At 46.1% G+C, this 22147-nt stretch overlaps 1 pseudogene across 1 annotated transcript in view; it reads right to left on the reverse strand.

The window, feature by feature from the left end:
* Positions 1 to 405: 405 nt before the first annotated feature.
* LOC147712720 (histone-lysine N-methyltransferase SMYD3 pseudogene) overlaps positions 406 to 22147 on the reverse strand; it is a 36642-nt pseudogene continuing 14900 nt past the window's right edge. Inside the window, exon 2 of the transcript XR_015295766.1 lies at positions 406 to 2835. The product of XR_015295766.1 is annotated as a histone-lysine N-methyltransferase SMYD3 pseudogene (transcript). The remainder of the gene's footprint in view (positions 2836 to 22147) is intronic.

Genomic DNA, 22147 nt, shown 5'->3' on the forward strand with positions numbered 1-22147 from the left:
TGTGGTTAATAACTTACAGCCAGATAAGCAACATATCACCTACTTTGAGAAGTAGGCCACATCTGTGTTTTCCATATAAACTTGAATGCTATCCAGTACAGTCTAACAGAGATTAATTTGTGCCACCATTCAGTTTATTTTAAATGTCGTTATCATATACTTTTGAATGTTAGCAACAGGGAGAACAGATGAAATAATGACAGACTTGATAACACCATGAGAGTATGAAGGCCAAAACTGTTTTCAGCTTCCTCTGTATGATCTGTACTCTGCTTCCTGTGCTCCCTAATTGGCTGCTCTGTTTAGTTAGTCATCCACTTGATTTTAGCAAGCTGAAAAGGGGCCAGTTTGAGTCAGAAATAAAAGCAAGACATTCTATTTCCTTCATGGACCACACTGAGCAGGAGGGATTCTTTTAGCCTTTATTGTCATCACAGTTACATTAATACAAACACCCATTTTTCTCTATAATGCAAGCAAATTACAGTTTCAATTTTGAACAGTTTAATTGACAATATGCCATGTTGCTACAGCAGAGACATCCATTTCAACTAGTTAGTCACTCTGTATGGACGTATTACCCCCTCCGTTTCTTCCTCCTTCCTTCCCTACCTATTCAAAATCTATGCCACATGAGCATTCCTACATGTTGGAAGTGTACTCCAAAAACGATTTATTTTCATTGAAATAAGCTCTACCTAAGAGCAATGCCACACTAAGCAAAAGCAAATCACACATAATGCCCAATTTTCACCATTGTTCTGTACCTCGTAAATATGCACAGCTGTAGAGATGAAAAAACTATGGTCCTCATTTATGAGAAGTGACGCATCGATGCGAGAAAGCAGCGATGGTCACTTCTCAGTGCACCCTCCTTGCGACACCAATGATGCATCATATTTATTGTATGACGCATCATGTCACAAGGAGTTACAGATACGTCAGTATTTCTGACGTATCTGTAGGTGCAAAAGTGACGCATTTCTGGAGTGTGTCACAAAAGTGACGCAACTCCAGCAACATGTCCTTTCACATGGGGCAAGCCCCATGTAAACATGTGAAGGGGCCTGCATCAGTCTTACACCTGCTGTGAAGCAGGCATACGTTTTTGACGCATTTGCACTCTAGAAGTGGTGCAGTGAAATCTCGTAGATTTCACTGTGTCACTTCTACAAGGCTTACATACGTGGGAACGCCACCCTGCATACATTATACCTGACCAGGTATAATGTAGCGCAGGGAATTACAAAGTGACGCATCTGCTTAGATGCATCACTTTGTAAATAGGGCGCACCAGGAGGCATGTTTTACGCAGCTGATGTGTCAAAAAAAGTGATGCAATGGAAGCGCAAAACTGTTGCAAGGCCTCATAAATAAGGCCCTATGTGTTTAGTCGCCTTGTTAACATCCTATCATCTTCATCAGGTTCTGTGTCATTGGATGTTCATGTCCATAAAATAGTTTCATAATACCGTACGCTTCTTGAAACATAGACATACATTCAGGGAACTTGGCTTGCTGGAATAGTAATGAGCCCATTTGTATCATATGCAGTGCTTGCGAAGCATTGATTCCTGAATTATAGTGTCTATTGGGTTCCAGAGCTCTGTATCCATAGCTCAAAGCTTCTTGTGGTAGATTGAGTTTCATGCAGGCATCCATAGCACAAGTCAGTATTTTTAGCTGATAGATGTTCTCGTCTGGAACTAGTCCAGTGTTCCTCTCTAATTGAGCCCTGCACAGAGCCAGGCTTTCCCCCCAATGTTTCTTTGATTGTAGTTCAAGCACTTTTGATACCAAGTCCTTGGTCTTATTCGAAGCTTGTCTGTCACCTGCCAGCATCCTCTCATCATTGGCATGTGTCTGACACAGACGACAGTCACATTCAAAGCAATATTTGACCTTGAGCTGATTCTGCCGTTCCACTGTGAGCATCAGTTGGTCAATATAGGTAATAGTAAGCTCCTCTCCTGCCTGAATCTTTCTGATTGCCCGCAAGTGGAGGTGCCGTCCTATGAAAATGGTCGTACAGTTTGGCTCACAACTGTGCTTGAGAAGAGACATGCTGGGATACAGACCAACTGCAACACCTAGCAGGTCTCCATTAACAACTGAGCAACGGTTACAGGTCACTTTCGCAAAGAGGTCAGGAAGGTTTATATTAGCGAGGAACTGGGAGGGATCTGGGATTTCTTCTTTCAGATACAGCTCTAATATGTCTGAAAATAATTCAAACTCATTTTTAAATTCTTTGCATATTTTTCCAAAATTAGACTCAAGTTCAGACACAGAATAGAGCTCTTCTGAAGGACAAGGTGATTTTCGATTCATCTTGAAGACAATCTTGCCAACAAGCCTGACTGTGTCAGTGTCAAATTTAGACTTGGCACTCTTTAGACATTTGCACTCTCTCTTGTGGTCAAGCCAGGCTTCTGTCTGGCATGCTTTGCTACAGTATTTGGCAAACTTGCACTGAGAGCACTGAAGGAGTTTTTGTGTAGTGCGCAGGCAGCACTCGCACACTAGTCCCCTTCCTTGCTTGTCGACAGTGTAGGCAAAAGGCTCAGAAACATACAGCACTTCTCCGGGTGACAAATGCACAGCAGCCCGCAATCCATTTCTTTTGCCAACACTCTGAAATTTCTCCATCTTGCGAGTCATTGTAGGGAACTGGCTCATCATCAAATTGTGATCTGCTGAAACTAGGGGCCAGACTGTATCAAGAGGGCGTGAGGCTTTCCCTTTCTTCTTTTTCAGTGACGGTCACTTCGTTGCTTGAGTGTGAAAGCTCAGGTCATGGGCTGAATGAACAGCAACAATCTCTGGACACTTTTGCTGTGAAAAAAGACAGATAATGAGTCACAATTGCTTACTGGCCACCAAGCAGCATGACACTGAAATTAATGACGAAATTATACCCTACACTGATTAGTGTAGGGTATAGTAGGAATACTTAATACAACAAACATTAGGCTATGGTTGTATGTTAGAATATCAGAGTTATAAATATTTAAGTACAAGAATATCAACTGCCGCGTTTCAACTACCACAATATTGTGAATGTAAGTATATGATGCAGCTGATAAACAGCTAGATTCTTTGATATATATATATATATATATATATATATATATATATATATATATATATATATATATATATATATATATATATACATACATATATATATACATACATATATATATACATACATATATATATATATATACTGATTACGAGACATTTTGGGTAACTCACGAATAGACGTGCGCCAATCACACATTGAACAGTCCTTAATATGTGATAGAACTTAGTTACTGCATTGTAAAAGCAGGCAGATACATTCTAGAATAGGTGGAATCACACGCATTAAATAATATAGGTTCATAGTTTAACCAGCCTCGCCAATGTCGGACTGGAACAGCTTGTCACGACGCTGACACACACTCAACGCCATCTTCTCTTCAAGCCCCCACGTCTCCTTCAGCCACGTCTCCGAACCCACCTGGACCGAACACCACTACATCCACTTCACCTTTTGGAAACCCGTCGTACATCACAGCACCCTACAGGTCCCCCGTCAAGTACAACTACAGACAAACCTCGCACTCAACCCACCGACTAACCCTGACGATGGTGCACGCATCCTCAGGCGATGGACGGACGACTGCGCCAACACCTTAGCCCTGCTGAAAAAACAAACCCTCAAAGACACCAGCAAGAGACCCAACTGGTTCACCCCGGAACTCCTACCGTCAAAGCGCACCTGCTGGAAGTTGGCACAGCGAGAAGTCGCTGGGCAACCGCGCAGCCCACAAAGACGCCATCCGCAACCACCACCACCTCATCAGGACCGCCTAGAGGAACTCCTTCAAAGACGCATTGACAACAACGCACACAATAGCAATGAGCTCTTCAACATCGTGAAGGAACTCTCCAACCCCAGCTCCAATGGCAACGACATCCCGCCGTCGCTAACCCTGTGCGACTCCCTCAACACCTTCTTCCACCGCAAGATCGCCGACATCCACAATAGCTTCAACCCCTGGACGGCCCTAACAAGCCCCAACACGTTGGAACCACCACACCCCACCGACCACGACCCCCTGACAACCTGGGCCAACGTGAGCATTGAACACACAATCAAGATCATGGGCACAATCCACTCCGGCTCGCCGTCTGACCCTTTTCCACACCACATCTTCAACAAAGCTGGCAGCTCCAATGCACCCCACCTGCGCAACATCATCAACATCTCCTTCGATACCGTGACCTTCCCTGAAAGCTGGAAACACGCCGAGATCAACGCCCCACTGAAGAAACCCAAGGCGGACCCGAGCAAGCTCAAAAATTTCCGGCCCATCTCCCTGCTTCCGTTCCCAGCGAAGGTCGTCGAGAAGATAGTCAACATCCAGCTCACCCGCTACCTTGAAGACAACAGCATCCTGGACCCCTCCCAGTCAGGATTCCGCAGCAACCACAGCACCGAGACCGCCCTCATCGCCGCCAAAGACGACATCAGGATCCTACTGGACAACCGCGAGACGGCGGCCCTCATTCTTCTGGACCTCTCCGCGGCCTTCGACACCGTCTGCCACCGCATACTACGCACACGACTCCACGACGCAGGGATCCGAGACAAGGCCCTGGACTGGACCTCCTCCTTCCTCTCCGGCAGAACCCAGAGAGTCCGCCTCCACCCGTTCCGATCCGAAGCCTCCGAGATCATCTGCGGCGTCCCGCAGGGATCCTCCCTCAGCCCGACGCTGTTCAACATATACATGGTGCCTCTCGCACGCATCGCCCTACACCACAACCTCAACATAATCTCCGATGGCACGCAACTGATCCTCTCCCTCACCCTCACCAAGGACCCCCTCACCGCCAAATCCAACCTCCACCAGGGAATGAAGGCCGTCGCCGACTGGATGGAGGATAGCCGCCTTAAGCTGAACACAGACAAGACGGAGATCCTCATCCTCGGGCCCAACCCCTCAGCATGGGACGACTCCTGGTGGCCCGCGTAGCTGGGGACACCCCCGGCACCCACCAACCACACACGCAACCTGGGTGTCATCCTTAACTCGAACCTCACCATGACCAAACAAGTCAACGCTGTCTCCTCCACCTGCTTCAACACCCTTCGTATGCTCTGCAAGATCTACAGATGGATCCCGACAGACACAAGGAAAACAGTCACCCAGGCCCTAGTCAGCAGTAGACTCGACTACGGAAATGCCCTCTACGCCGGAGCCCTGACCAAGCTCATCAACAGACGGCAAAGAATCCAGAATGCCTCCGCACGCCTGATCCTCAACATCCCGCGCCGAGACCACATCAGCCCCCACCTGAGGAAACTGCACTGGCTGCCTGTCGACAAAAGAATCTCCTTCAAGCTCCTGATCCACGCACACAAGGCACTCCACAAGACCGGCCCAGCTTATCTCAACAGCCGACTCTCCTTCTACGTACCCAACAGGAAACTCCGCTCCGCAGACCTCTCCCTGGCTACCGTCCCACGCATCCGTAGAACCACAGCCGGAGGCAAATCCTTCTCCCACTACGCCGCCAAGACTTGGAACACCCTCCCCCTCATCCTATGACAAACCGAACACCGTCTAGCCTTCAGGAGACAACTCAAGACCTGGCTGTTTGACCAGTAGCATCAACACCCCCCTCTCCCCACCCTCAGCGCCTTGAAACCCTTGCCGGTATGTAGTGCGCTTTACAAATTATTGATTGATTGATAGGTTAATAGTTAAATCAGTTTTAGTTGCTATTTCAATGTGTATTAAAAGTAAAAGTGATGTAGGTTCTATAATATTACTAAACATTCTTATCGAAATAATGATGGATGTGAAAAATTAATGTAATCTAACGTGATTTAGATAAAACTACAAGTGATATTGAAAGGTTTAATTCTGAATGTTATCATTGCATAAGTGAAAATGTGCACCGAAAGTGAAAAGAGAAAAAGTGGTGTTGCATTTTCATATATAGTACAACTGTTCAGAAAGCTTCATATTATGATCTTTATATATTTACTAATGTAAATCATTTGAAACAATAATATTTTATGATTTGAAATTATTTTATATGTTATTACTATGAAAATGCAGTAATGTTGTATACTTACATGTGATTTCTGGAATTCAATAAAGAACAATAATCTGAATATAAGCTGAGTTTTAGAATACTGATTTCCTTTTATGAAACTTATATATCTATTGTTTTATGTTCTTCACATCTTAAATTTACTTTCTCGTAGGCCTGCTTTATTCCCTATTCTGTACTCCCTTACACTCGTGAGAAAGTTTCATAAACTTACAATGTGAAGCAAGATTGTGTCTTATTGGAGGAGTTCTCTCTTGCTTACCAGGACTATTTGCGACAACGTTGACACTCTGGGAACATTTGCTATGGGAAACTGTCTTCTTGAATTCATTCATGTACCGAATGCTAAAGTATCATTGTTCATTAGTTCACATGTGCCAGATGCTCTGTCAAAGGATGTGCTTTGCACCACCCCTTTCTATAATATGTGTCTTCTTTATGGCTCACGAAAATCATCTTACATGGACTGACAAGTGGACTGAGTGGTCTGACATGATGACGTTACTAAGGAGGTGTCACAAACGAGACTACAGGAATATAGTATACATTGACTTGGAGGGAAGAAGCAGATTTTTTTGGGGGGACGGAGATACAGCATGAGGCAGATGATGATTTTTACCGATTTGGCAGAACTTGCTTACTTTCCGAATTAGAGACTGCCTTACGGAACTTTGCAAATTTCATGTGCCTTCCTTTCGGACTGATGCATACACTGTGAGTGATATTTGTGGACTCTTTCTCAGTGGGACACTGCCTATGAGCTTCAGCAGTACCACTAAGAGAAGGGAAATATCTTTGTGAGATTGAGGGTTGCGGTTGTTACAAGTGTTCTCAGTGCACAAGGAGTAATTGCATCAGCCTGAGTGAGAACGCGCTGGTTGAGGTTTCACTTGAAGCGTATGTTAAAATAGATTAGATCATTGTAACTGGTTAGAGTTCTTGAGTGAAAGTATCTATCATTTCTTTAGAGGAGCAGACAGGGTTTATTGAAAATAGCTTGCATTGTGTGAGGTTTTTGCTTAGAGAAAGTGCACGCTCAAATGTAAAGGAGGGGTAGCCGCTGCATGGAGTGAGACTGATGTCGCAGTGTGCTGCGCTGGTATTGGTCGGTTGGTGTAATGCCAGGCTGTGATAGGTTGACTACGTCATACTGTGCTGTGCTGGTATTGGTCAAGAAAAAAAAAAACAGGAAGTGTAGTAGAAAACAATTGGATGACATACACTGAGAACAATAGTCCCTTAGCTTTTCCACAATATGAAACCTTTAATGTTAAGATAAATGAAAATTTGAGGAGACAATTGTATGAGATTAAACCACCTCCTAGACCGATGTAGTTTGAAGCACTTAGTGAATGGGAGCATATAGCTCATCAAAAAGAAAAACATAAATACCAGGGAAGGTACAAGAACACCCTGAATAGATGAAGTTGAGGCCAGATCGAATGTACAACAAAATGCTTGGAGAACGGACATAGTAGAGGGAACTAGAATGTATCCTGTACTATTTGCAGAGAAAGAGGGTGGAGGGAAGTGAAAATAAAAGAAAAAAACACCTTGAAGAGACAAAAACACTAGCTTTGGCTGGAGATAGTGCAGGTAAGACCCTTGGGGATGGGTGGGGGGAGGATTTTGACGGACGATGATGAGGGAAATTGTATTATTTATTTAATGTTCCCACATCATCGGCCATCGAAATACCCGCCACCCGGCCCTACCACTCTTACCTGCACGGGCCGCGATGGATAGTGATGATGAATTAATTTCAAATTTCTGAATGAGTTATTACAAAATCGTTTACCACCTTATAATGAAAGTCAGCCTCAGAATTTGAGAAACTAATTTCTGTGAAAAATTCCTGATGTGCCTTTCAAACCAATGGGAGGCAATACCAAAGTATCAAATGCTACTAATCAGACTGTTCACAATGCGCCAGATGTAATTACTGTACCAGTAACCGGTCCTGTAGTCCCTTGATACCAGTCAGGTAGTGGAGGAAATCAGACACACACTTTAGCTATCCTAATGGGATAATTGGTCCAACCTCTACTCCTGTGGATGATCCAGACACCAGCTGATGTTTCTAGTGGTTCAAATGTATATTCTGTGAAAAAACAAAGAAAGTCCACACTTTACCTGTAGAAAAATGCTATCCTTTCGAGATTGGTTCTAAAGTGAGTGTTTAGAAGACTGTAGGTTTTCCTAAGGGTGTATAGGAAAAAAGAATGTTTTGTTAAAAAAACCTCACCCACCAAAAGGTCCCTTGTTGGCATGCTTCATCATCGGGTTCTTCCCGCCCCGCGGTGGGACGGGCGTGCTCCGACCGACGAAGACGTGGGAGCACTTATTACTTAGGTGATAATATGTATTGGTGTGAGAGTGGAAGGGTCAGAAGAAATGTAGTGAGTTAAAAAATACCTGGCTGTGTATAAACTAAATTTTAATACTCCCTATAGCTCGTATTAGTAGAAAAGTATGCTATATAGGGCTGCTTTCTACCTGGTCTACATATTTTGAGGCCTTCCTCTTGCCTTCTCTTCAGGACCAAAGCGGTTGATCCCTACACAACTCTACAAGAAATCAATGTAGTCTGCCTGATCAATGTCAGAGTCTTGTGTGCATATTGTAAAACATGCACACAATACTTTTGGAGCCAAACTAAAGCCCCATGAGCTTTTTACACAAAAGGGGAGGAGCGCTTGCGTCAGCTTCAATTCTTTATTATGCACCCAAGGAATGCCTACCTTATCCTTACTTATCGGTGCCACAGGTAAGCATTGCTTGGGTGAGAGAGCAGCTTTGACGACTGCTGGGCTGTGTACTGGACGGGGGCCCCTCTGATCACAGGTGCTCAAAATACCTGGCGCGCACCACACAACAGGCAGCAGACACTGCAAAGGGAAGCCAGAAACCCCTACAGTGAGCAAAAAGAGCTGCCATTGAGCGCATGGTGTGTGACGTGACAAGGCAACCGAGGTGAGGAACAGCAGCAGTGGTGGGCAGAGGGAAAGCCCGAGACAAGCTACAACAGGCGCAGCAAAGGTCATAGGGGCACTCAGCAGCCAAGGACACCACAGGCCATACAAATAATCCTCAAAGCATGAACTATAATCCAGGACCAAGAGTCAGGGCCAAGCTGAAGAGCTGGAGGCAAACAACGTCACTACAACACAGAATCTGAGTGGATATTAGACAGCAGCAGAGCAGCAGACAGGCCCAGAAGAGAAGTAGCGCAAGGTCCAATAAGAGGGACAAGGAGACCCTCGCTCTGGTAATAGAAACCCCAGGTCTGAAACCGGGAAAAGCCATGGCACAAGCAGAGATTAAACCCTAGAGTAACCAAAGCCTAGACTAGAGTCAATGTCCCTAGAGGAAGGCTCAAGACTACACTCTACAAAGACCCGACTTTGTTGCAGGCACTAGATACTTCTGCACAAGCTCTTCCTCAAACATTGAGATATAGAGTGGTGCGCACACGCCTCTAAGCCAGTACACAGCACCATGGAAAGTTGCATCGCAGCGCAACAGATCGGGGAAAGAGAAGGGAAAAGAGATACAACATACACAACCAAATCGGTGCAACTGGGCACAATGGGAAGTCACCCCCCTGGTGAAACCCGCATGCCCACAGCTCAGAAGTTGATCATGGGTCGCATGAGAAATACCACACAACTACCTCCTGTGCAGCAAGGAGCACAAGGAAGCCAGCACAGGGGAGAGGAAGATAAAAGTGAGACCCCAAATTTAACACTTTCATCAATGCTTGACTCTGTCCTGGCAGCAGTTTTAAAACTGGGAACCGCCCTAGACCAAACCCGCACAACACTTGAGTCAAAAATAGACAGGGTTGCTTCAGATTTCACCCTGCTCAGAGCAGACCACCGTAAGCTTTTGGATAAAATGCAAACACATGAGCGAGCGAGCACTGTCGGGAACTGCAAACTACCACTCATGGCCACGCTGTAGCACTACAAGACATCATAGACCACATTAACGTATTAGAACACCACCTAGAAGACGCTGAAGGCCGCTTGCGTCATAACAACATATGCGTAGTTGACATCCTGAGGGAGAGGAGGGGCAAGACACAAACACATATATAGAAAATTCAAGAACTCCTCCCAGAAGATACACTGTCCTCGCAATTTGTAGTGGAAAGAGCACAACGTGTACTGGCCCGCAAACCACCCCCAGGATCCAAACCATGGCAATTACTATTCAAGTTACTGAACTACAGCGACAGAGACACTGTACTCAGAGAAACCAGAAAACTACAGAAAATAAAATACAAAACCAACAAATCATGCTGTTCCCAGACTACACATTGCAGGTTCAGCGACGCAGAGAAACGTTTGTGAAGTCAAGTTGCAGCTACTAGCACTGGATATCCGTTACTCTTTGATGTTTCAAGCCTGACTACGAGTTGCCACAAAAGGCCAAGATACACCATCAGAAGTGTGGGACTGGTTGGAAGAGATGGGCCAATTCGTCCAAGACTGGCTGCAGAACCTTTTCTGCAGCGCCAAAGCAAGAGGAATCACCGATGTGGCAGAAGATTGACATCGGATGACATAATATAGACAATAAAAGTGCACTGTATAATGTATCATTTTAAAGCAAAGGCACACATTGCAAGCATGCGAGTATCAAAATATATTCATGCTGTGAAGTACGTGCATGCCCCGCGACCAGCATAAGCGAAAATAGGAAGGGGGGGTGCAGTGAATCAACGCTCTGCCTATTGTGTGAGACACACCCCTGGTGCAGAACTAATGGAGAGCTGAGGCTCAGCAATCATCTTTGTTCACACACAAGGTATGCCCCAACATATGCAAGCGCAGCACACGTTTACCCCAACTTAAGTCATTCCTAACATGACAGTTGCCCCGGTTTGGCCCTACAGTTTGGACGAGTACTGACTATGATCTCGCCCTTATAAAGTTACGTACTTCCCAATTACACCCTTACTCCCAGTCATGAGCTCCTTGATGCTGGATACACAACTGGGCACCCAGGTCTCTGATAGTCCCCAAAGCTTCCCCCACGTGTGGAAGCACATGGCACAGACCAATTTTTTGACTTAGAATGTGAGGGGCATGCATACACCCAGCCGTAGATATTCCATATATGCATACCTTCAGTGCAGACACACCAGCGTTGCATTACTGCAAGAAACACACCTCACGCAGATAGAAGAAGTCCGCCTACGAAGACGATGGAGGGGACAAGTACAAAGCACCAACTACTCCTCCCAAGCCAGAGGGGCAATGATATCGGTCAAGGCAGGCGTCCCACACAAAGCAGAAGAAGTAATCCTAGACTCAGAGGGGAGGTGCGTATTCGTGAATGGCAGACTGAATGGTAAAACACTACTGATTGGCTCAATATATGCTGTGAATGTAGACAAAAATTCATTTCTCAGGAAACTCATGGACGTGCTAGCCCAATGAAGCGGACTCCCTTGGCTCATGGGGGGGGAGGACTTCAATTCAGTATTAAATGTGGAACTAGACAGGGCATATCCCCCCTAGCACGCACTGCAACAACATCCAATGCACAGGCCCTGACAGAGTGGCTAACTAACTGGTCACTCGTAGACGCATGGAGGGCACTTAACCCGACAACACATGTATATTCCTTTTACTCCTCAGTGCACGACCTCCATGTATGACTAGATCGTATAGTAATATCACCCCCCCCCCCATCCCACTTGTTAAACATATAGACTACCTAGGCCGCACGCATTCAGACCACAATCCGCAACTATTACCAGTTACATGGGACACAGGCCCTCCTGCTGCCCCATATGGTGCCAACAACCAGCGGCATTAGAGGACTATGCATTTCCTGCTTCGATGGGGACATCCATACTGGAGTACTTTAAGATAAATGAGCACACAGCAGAGGACCCCCTAATGGAATGGGGTGCAGTTAAGGTGACCAAGAGAGGCTACTGCTTACGAGCTACCTGGAACATCCAGAAGCAACTAAATGATAGTTTCAGCCGAATAGAAAAGCAACTATTGGGGCAAGAAACAAAGCAGTCAGCAGGTAACCAAAATACAAAGCAACTTGATGCACTACGAGCCGAACATGCAGAAACACTTGGATGGCTAAGTTGCCACAATTATGCGGCGCACTCAGCACTCACTGCAGATAGGGCAGGGAAAATGCTGGCCTGGCTCCTACGGCAACAACAGACATACCACCCTATAGGAGCCAAACGTACTGTGTCAGAACAGTTTGTAAACACACAACATGAAACACACGATGAGATGACAAGAAATTACGCTCAACTATCCCAATCCAGGAGGCCACGAGAGTAAGGGTCACCATCAGCGTCCTTAGATTCCGTGCACTTACCTGAGGCAACAGTAGAACAGCGGCTACATTTCTAAAACAGAGTAAACGGTCGAATAACTCCGATCCTTGATTCAATTGTGCTGTGACTCACAGACAGACCATCAATAATACTACGATGGTCCCCTTAATAAGCTTGTAAAGCTTGAGGAAGAAGCAAGTTTCAAGTGAATAGATTTACAGTGACGTTTAAGGTTGTCCCCCTTTTTAAATATTATCGCCCCTTCCTACCTTGTTCCTCCCTTCCTTCACACCTGTCCTGATGAAGACCCCGTTAAAGGACCTAACTTAGCCTACGGCCAGGGGTCGAAACGTCGACGGCTCTTTTTCTTTGACGCGGACCTCCGGCACTTGTCCTTTAATTACTCTTAATTGTTCATATGTGACCGTTGAAGGTCTTCTGTGTAATATTCTTATATTGAATGCCCTAAGTATTCAGGCTGTTGTATTAGATTTGCTCTGATTCATATGTTATTACTGCCTATGATTGTTTTCACTTTGATTATGTTTACTCTTCTCTAACTTTACACTGCCCTGAGCACACCCCCTCCTTCTCATTCCCTCTTTCCTCCCCCTACTTTGGGGCCTTCTGAATAGAATTATGGATGTACTGTTATATGTTTGACACCGGGTATTGGAAAATAAATCACAATACCTTCCTCTCTAGTCTTTGATTATTGTTTATAGAGTTGAGAAAGTAAAAATAAGTCCTGAATTTCGTGTATGGTGTACATAACACGTTTCCCTTGCGGGGACCCCTCTCTACACATACCATATAGCGCCCAGGTCCCCGCGACTGCATGGGTTCAACCCCCCTTTGTGTAACGAACAGTAGAACAGAGGCAACAATTAAATGGCACAAATAACCCCCAAAGAATTTAGATGCGCGATCATGGCCCTTGCGAATGGGAAAACACCTGGCCCAGACGGACTCCCCACAGAATTCTATAAGCCATATGCCGCAACACTAGTCCCCCACCTACACTCAGTATACACAAAAGAAATTGGTGCGCAGAAACTCTCCCAATCTATAAGAGACGCAAAACTGGTATCCCTACCCAAACTGGACAAGACCCTACAGACATGGGATCTTATAGGCCTCTGGCCCTACTAAATGTAGATTATAAAAAATTTGCAAAATTACTGGCCAATAGGCTCGCACAAATAGTGCCCTCATTAGTACACGCAGATCAGAATGGATTTGTACCCTCTAGGAGCACCTCATTAAATTCAAGGTGCCTCTTCAGGCTAGCCACTTACTCATAATATATACAGAACCTGATTATATATTATGATGTAATGAGTTGAGGGTAACCTTATTGTTATTTCCCTCTTATGCTCCTTTTGGTGTATGATAGCCACTTACTCACACAATAGCTGTCCGCGAGCAGGATGTCTGATCTTAGATCTAGAGAAGGCCTTTGACTCATTGGAGTGGGAGTTTCTCTTTGCGGTATTGGAAAAATACAAGCTGGGGAAGAACTTCCTTAGTATAGTACGACTACTCTATGACGCGCCAGAAGTATGGGTAAAAACAATTCCCTGTGTGTCACTAAGAGTGTACAGGGGAACCAGACAGGGATGTCCCCTCTCCCCGCTGCTCTTTGCTTTAGCGATTGAGCCACTCGCGGAGGTGATCCGAACCGAAGTAGGCGAGGGCATTGCCTTAGGGGATGGCATGCATATCTTATCATTATATGCTCACAATTTCCTACTGTATGTGGGAGACATTTACTGAGTACCCCAACAATTGGCACAAGTACTAGACAGATTTACTGTAGTATCAGGCCTTTAGGTGAATGCCTCCAAATCTGGTCTGTACTCCTTTACAGAATGTGCCACAGACCTGGTTTATGCACTGAAGAGAGAACAAGTTCAGTGGTGCACTACCACATTTCGCTACCTTGGAAAAACCCGTCAGATCTGTTAGATGGCAATTTAGGCAAAGCCATAACAGCAATCCAGTCCCAAATGGTCGTTTGGACAACTCTGCCACTGTCAGTAACAGGAAGGTTAGCACGGATAAAAATGGTAATCCTTCCGAGGCTCATCTACTACTTCACAAACCTCCCATTACACATCCCCCCATCCATTTTCTGCCCCTTAGAGAGACTAATCAGGGATTCCTAATAGGGTAGCTCTGTGGAAATTGCAGGAATTACTGTTAGCATAAGCTGAAGCCATTTTGTTTACGCATCCATTTGCATTAGCCAAGTGTTAGCCATGTGATTATGCCGTCCTCACTGTTGCCTGTCTTCCTATCCTGCTTGAGACATCAACTGTAGTTAACTCCTTCAGCACTGAGCCAGAGCACTGCACATGCTCAGATAGGCCTGTAGCTGCTAGAATGCACCTGCTTTAGAATGTAACTGTCAGGCTGTTTCAACTGATTAGCTGTCCTATGTTCCCTCCCACTTTGCTGAGTAAGAGGTTTTTGTCTGCCCATGTTAGTCGACAGGTATTCTTGTACATGCTTGTACCTCCTCTTTGAGTCTCCATGCTTATTCAGCAACAAACAAGGTATATAAATACCATGGTCTCTGTATTACTTGTACTATCTCATACAGTGCCCGAGGGTGCTGTATCGATGTAGTCCCACTCATAAGTGATTAATAAACGTATTTTTTGATATTCCAGCCTCTGTGCCAATCTCTATCTTGTTGGTTTAAGGACCAGTGGACTGATAAGGGTGAACCCCTGCAGCAGTGACCCCCTAAAAAGGCTTATTTTTCCACAGATCAAGACATTGTGTGGCAGTTAGAAAATTGTATCTACCAATCAACCAAGGCGGATTAGCGGTCCCAAATCTGGAACAGTATTACCTGGCTGCCCAACTGCAGTAGGTGGCCAGATGGATGGCAGATAGGCAAAGAGAAGATATGGCGACCACGCTCCCACCCGAGCAACTCCCATACCTGCGGAAGCTTTTCCATCCCTATGCAAGAACTAAACCTCCAGACTCATTACTGCAGCGAGGGGCACATAAATGTCCACCCTCCCACTAGAAGGAACTCCAAGGGGCAAAACAGTCACCTCAGCTACAGAATTACAGCACAGGCCGGAAGCAGGAATCCAAGACATAGGAGATTTATAGTTCGAAGGGGCGCTGTGTTCACACATGTTGGACTTGGCCCTTCTGGCAGGTTCACCCCTGAACTTTTTGCCTTTTAATATTACATAATTATAGTGATTTCTGGTCTTTGCGCACTTTGGCACTGTGTCACAGTGTAAAGTGTGTGCGCTCTCTGAGTGCGTGTGGTGAGATTGGCCTGCCCTCCCATAGGAATGCATGGGGAATATGTAGGTCCATGGTAGTTCCTGATGTGTGGGGAGTGCAGGGTCAAGTTTGGTATGTGCGAACTCGTAAGATTAAATGCTGCACGATGATGTGTGCAGATTTATTGTGTCTAGTGTGGAAGTGCCACTTCTAGAAGTTAGAATGTCGGTGCAGTGAATGTGAATTGACTGTCTGGCTTGTGATTGGCTGGAGCTGGTTGGTGTGCCTTGGCTTCAGGAGTCAGGATGGGTCTGCCCCTGTGGTGAATGGAGAGATCTGCATGTTGATGGGAGGGAGGAGTGCACCTGGGACCTGAATAGGGCTGGGCCTTCCCTCCACAATACTGGCTCCACCCCCTGTGTTGTGTCTGATGTCCCTGACCCATCCTGTGAATAGGCAGAGGGGCTGAGCAAAACAAAATGCTTAAGAACCAGTTGCATCTGGTTCGCCCTTGCCTGCACCTTTGACAACAAAGGATTTATGTGTATAAAAGAGGGGCTGTGACCCCAAGTAAATGTTCTTGTGGGGAAGTGTGGCTCAAATGGTTAGAGCGGCAAACCCTGATGCAGAGGTCTGGTCCGGGAGCGGGTCTTGGGCTCAATTTCCTCGGACCTGATAATTCTCGCCTCGGTGCCTATTCTAATCATGGGTCCCACTCTGCAACTCTGGGCAATAGCTTGCTTAATCTCCACAACGGCTCCAACAGCGTTGTGATGCCTGGCTTCACCTTGGGGGTGCCCAGGAGTGAACATTCCACAGGGAAAAACCAGGAAGGGTTCCTAAGCGGTATACGGACAGCGCTGGGACACCTCTGTTGGAGGTAGCTGTGCGCTTTACAAATGGCATTTACATTTTTACATTTACATTTTTTCCTGGCTTGAATCTACCAGGGGCGTGCTGCTGCTGGGACCCAGGGGAAGGCTTGCCTCCCTGGGCCCTGCTCAGCCCCTGGTTGCCTGGATACCTGGAGTTCTTGCTTGGGTCCTAACAGGAGGGGGCTTGCTGCTAGTGGGGCCCAGGAGGGACCGCCATGGTGGCTGTCTCCTTGCTGGAGTGCCCTGTGTGCTGGCCCCTGGGCCCTGCATTGCCCCCCTGATGCCCAGGATTTCTTGGAGCCCTTTTGCCTCAGTTGCTTTGTTGGGCTAGGGTTTCTGTCTCCCTTAGCGCCTGGGAAGCGCTTTGTTTTGAACTGTCCTGCTCGTGGTGCGCAGGTGCCTACCCTGCAATGTGCCCGGTTCGTTTTGTGGTTCTCTTGTTCTTAATAGCGGGAGCCTACTCCGCTGTATGGGGCTCGTGTTTGATTTGTTCGGGTGCCCACCCTTCTTATTTTTATATTTTAATGCAGGTGCCCACACTGCATTTGCCTTTCTTTTCATCTAATACGGGTGCCACCCCTCTCCTTTCAATATTTACAAAGGCGGGTGCCCACCCCACGATGAACCGCCGCGGCCCAAGGCGCGCTCTAAAACTTTTGCCGGTGCTGCCCCGGCTCGACCCGGAAGCCAGGCGGCCTTGCCTGACTCGGGGCGGGCCCAGGGTGCGTCATTTTCGCTTCCCCCCGTGGCCGGGGAGAAGCTGCACAGAGCCCCGCGGGCTCTATTTTCCAAAGTCCCGGTCCCGAGACGGGGGACCGGGTAAAAAGGCGCCTGTTGCGCCCCATCCCGGAGCAATGGTGTGGCGGGACTCCCCGAAGTGAGGGGAGCCCCCGGAGGCCGCATGCAGCCGCACAGAGAAGAGACTGGCAGCTGTGAGAGCCGGTAAGCGGGGCTCCGGGTTCCTAGGGTCTTCAAGGCACCGTACATTTCCAAGAGCAGCCCCAGATGGCAGCGGGCCGCTCCAACGCTGACGCAGTCCTTCCCCGAGCCCGAGGGCGTCAACGATGGCCACATCTATTTAAAGGGCCCCAAGAGGGGCCCGAGGGCCAGAGGGGCCCGTGTTCTTGCCCCAAGAGACCTACGACAGGGGGCATGTTTTCTTCAGGAGCCTAGGTGGCTCCCCCGCCCCCATTATTGTCTAGAGCCTGAGGGCTCAAGCGAAGCCCCCCCATTATTTTCAGAGCCTAAATAGCTCCTGGGGTCACATTACTTTTAGAGCCTAGGTGGCTTCAACGTGGATCATATCTCTTTTAAAGGCCCATGTCCTTCCCCCCACAGTTCACTAGGGGACACATGTTTGTTTTTAGAGCCAGATGGCTCAGTTTGGCGCAATTTGTTTAAAGGGCTACTGAGAGCCCATGCCACATTTTCTAACCTTCACAGCTGCCCAGCAAGTAGTGGGCAGATGCACCGTTTAGGTTTTTCTTTCTAGGGACAAAAGTGGCACAGAAGTGCCAAGCCTTCCACATCTGCGCAGCACTTAGTGCCAGCTGCAGCGTTTAGGCCCTGTTCATTGTCCCTAGCTGCCCAGCAAGTAGTGGGCAGCTGCAACGTTTAGGCTTGGTGCAGTGGCGCAACCTGGACTTTCGCTGCTTAGGCAGCAGCCCTGACTCTGTAGACATAGGGCATTTGAGCCCCTTCCTAGATGGTCAGTTGGCCGGAGGGGTTGTTACATTTATAGGGCGCAGGCCCTAATGTGGTTTATGTGCTAAATGTGATTTATGGGTGTTAGGAAATGTACTGTGTATAGTATGTTTTGACCACCCTGTGTGATGCCTCTAGATATGATTTATGCATAGGAGGTTGTTTTACCTGTTTAGGTTTATGTTAGGGAGATTATACTTCCCTGTGTGATTTACGCCCCTAGGGTAAGGTTTACTTAGGTGGTGAGGGTCTTATGTAGTTAGACTGGTGGGATACTGTGCATGATGGATTTCATGGCACAGACTGTTGCAAGTGCAGTGATTATCAGTGTTTACTGGCTGTACGTTCTATGACCTATTTTTACTTGTATGTTTATGATTTAGTTCACCTTGACCAAGTTATCTATTTTTACCAAGTGCTAATGCTGACAGTGGTCCATGTGGCCCTGTCAGGTGTACATAATCCCTTGTAAATATTGCCCGTGCCAGTTGGCACAATGCATATGGTGTGATTACTATCTGATGTGTTTTGAGAATACAAAGGCTATTTTTTATATAACCTTGTGTGGAGTTCCTTTTGTGGGGGGCCTGGGATGTTGTTGCTGGTTGGTGCGTGCGCAAATGCTTTACACATTGCCTCCGGGATCAGCCTTACTGCTCGTGTCAGGTAGCCAAGGGGATGAGCAGGGGTTATCTTTTGATTGTAACTTCCTTGCCCTAACTAGAGTGGTGGTTTCTGCCTGGCTTTGGCGCAAGCCTTAGCCAACCAGAAATCCCATTTCTAACAGCACACTTCACATGTGGAAGAAGAGGAATTACCACCTGGACAATTCTTATTGCATTGTTCACTCATGGCAGCACTTGCAACCACATGGAGGGACTTATCTGCGGAACCGGTCACACACCTTACCATGCAATATACACGTCATCGGTCAGGGAGGTCACTTGATCAAGTGGTTTACAGCCTCACTACGGCACCATACAGCTGCTGATCTGACGCCTCTAAGACAACATTTGGAAACTGAGATGAGCCGACAGTTTTGAAATTCAGAATGGTCCTCAATATTACAGAGCCACACACACGTCCCTAGAAATACGCCTGTGCTCAAGATTCAATTATTTATTATGTACAGAGCATATCTCACACCAGCAAAGATTAACCAGTACTTCAAGCGTCAAGACGATCAATGCCCCAGATGTTCGTTCAAAGAAGCAGATCTATTACACATGCTCTGGGAATGCCCTGCTCTAACAAAAAACTGGAAAGCGATAGCAGAGGATTTGGCACACTGCACAGAGTCCTATCCCCAGAATGGCACAAATACATATTACATTTACCGCATGGACCGTATTAATAAGGTAACGTCCCGTTTCCTCAACCTAGGGATTGTGGCTGCAAAAAGCCTGATCACTAGAAAGTGTAAGGCTCTGCATCCCCGGCACATAGAAATGTGTAGACGCTCTATGATCGTTTTGGCTAAGGCAGAGAGCATATCGCTTCATAGACAAGACACACTGGGGCGACGTAAGATCCCAATTGCCAATTGCTGGGATGTGATTCTAACTGAGTTGTCCCGTGTCCAAAACAGAGACGGACCCTCATCGCCCCCAACAATAACGTTGACTCCATAAAAGTAAGAGAAAGGAAATAGAATTAGGTTAAAACAATTACACCTGAAACAGCAAAGATAGAACAGACGGCAACAACAGGTGGCCCCCCTCGCAGCCCAAATAACACTATGACATAGTCATTGACTATGTACAAACATTCACACAAGAGCCAAGGTGCCCAGGCGAAACCAATAAAACCCAGAATAATAGCCAGCTTTTAACACCTGTTATCTTTATTTTTTTTATCCCTACACAAGGTTTACCCTGTTTGAATTTATAATTATAGACGGAAAAAAATGGAAGCGAAAAACAAGTTACACACACTTTTGAGAAATTGTACAGCTTTGAAAAAATGAGCAAAATGTTATAAATGTAATAAAGTGTTAAAAATCACAAAAAACGAGCTGTATATGGCTAATGGAAGGGGAAAAAACACGATGGTACTGGAAGGGCGAGATTTTGATCAATACCTTATCACTATCGATCTAAAACCCTGGTCTGGTCGACTGAACCTTTATTGCCTGTCATTGAGGGAAGAAAGTGCATCTCTTACCAAGTTAGTTCTCCCAATAAAGGACTCTGCTTCAAAGGATCACAAACAACTTCTAGCTTTCAAAGGTTTATTATAAAGTCAGGATAAGTTGCAGATACAAGCATCTCAAAATGAGATTCACCAGATACACGGGCCCAACTACGTACATGTGTTCTCTGAAAGCCCTCAGACGAACAACAGAAACTACCAATACCAGTTCTAAAAACAATAGTGCTATTAGCATAGACACATATTGAAATCTGTCAGTCATTTACAGCCGGAGATAAAATACAGGTTAGGCTGACCCTACCCTGCTCTAGATGGTATCCCTACTTAACCAGGTCTCAACCTATCAAAAGGTGTCAGCAGTGAATGACTCCCAAGGGAAGCCACCCACTCTCAAACTCTTGGTGAAAACCTATAGTTCTCCAATCATGACCCCTCTCTGCCTACCCATCCGCTCTCTAAAGGGTCCTCAGGCTTCTGCTCTAACTCCACCCAGGGGTGCTGTCCCTAATACAAAAATCCAACAACATTTAGGACGCCCCTCGTGAGACGCCCCTCACGTGGTGTAGCTTCTGGCTTTTTCCATGATGAGGCCTTGTGGTTAGAGTCGACCTTGCTTCTCAGATTCTTCTCCGGCCCGCTGATACCCCTTAAACATTCCGGAACCCTCCTCCATGTCGGGTCCATTTCTTGAACAAGCTTCTATTCATTTTATTAATAATTGAATACCCCCTTTTCTCTTCCAGACAGACATTTGCAGCCAAATCCCAAATCTCATGGTTTTCTAACCGCGTTGCAACATTCCCCGGCCCAGACTAATATGTGTAAATCAACGTTAAAGCTTTCCAGCTCTACAACATTTTTATAGTATTCAACTTCTTCTTTAATTATTAGCATGTTAATACTCTTATTCTACTGATTCGGTAAACACATCTATAAATCAAGGCCTACTCATTATTACTAAACATTAGTGCAATCCATATTGTGAAATTTAATCACCTTCCCCCTCCCTCCTAGCTCTGGCCCTGAGGCCTACCACGTTCAACGTTTCCGTATGCCATCTTACATTTTAGCAGCTACACAACATGGATTCAGGAATAATCACGTTTAATAAAATCGTATTGCTTCACACATTTCTGTATTAGTTCCACTTCTACTTAAATTTCTATATTAACTACACATTTCAGAATATAACTATGGATACTATCAGCACTCATGGCATTTCTCTTCATGACTTGTGCTTACTACGTGTAAGTGTGATGTATTTCTACATTTTGGTCAGTTTGCGCTCTCTCAGTTCCCCCCTTTGATGACCTCTCGGGGTCATCATTAATATTAAACTGCAGTGATTGCTAGCATAACTCGTTTCTGTGTTTCCAGAGCCCTCAGACTCCGGTACTGACTATCTTGTATGGCAGCCAATCTCTGCAGCTGTTTTCTCTGAGCCCTCGCTGACCTTCTTGCTCTGTACCATTTGAATACCCTCACCAAACCCCATAACACGATCCCACAGATCAATATTATGATGATAGGTTTTAGTATTTTCCACACAAAGCTTTTGCCTAAGGTGGTGAGCCAACCTCCAGCTTCACTTATTCCTTGACCCACCTTTTCCCAGACATTTTCTCTGCTCAGGTCTTCGATCTCTTTGTGAATATCAGTTATGTTCCTAATAACTTTTTCAAGGGGCTTCGAATTGTCTGGAATGTAAGTGCAACATTCCTGGACCTTC

The sequence above is a fragment of the Lissotriton vulgaris genome, chromosome 5 (assembly GCF_964263255.1).
Source record: "Lissotriton vulgaris chromosome 5, aLisVul1.2, whole genome shotgun sequence".
NCBI lineage: Eukaryota > Metazoa > Chordata > Amphibia > Caudata > Salamandridae > Lissotriton > Lissotriton vulgaris.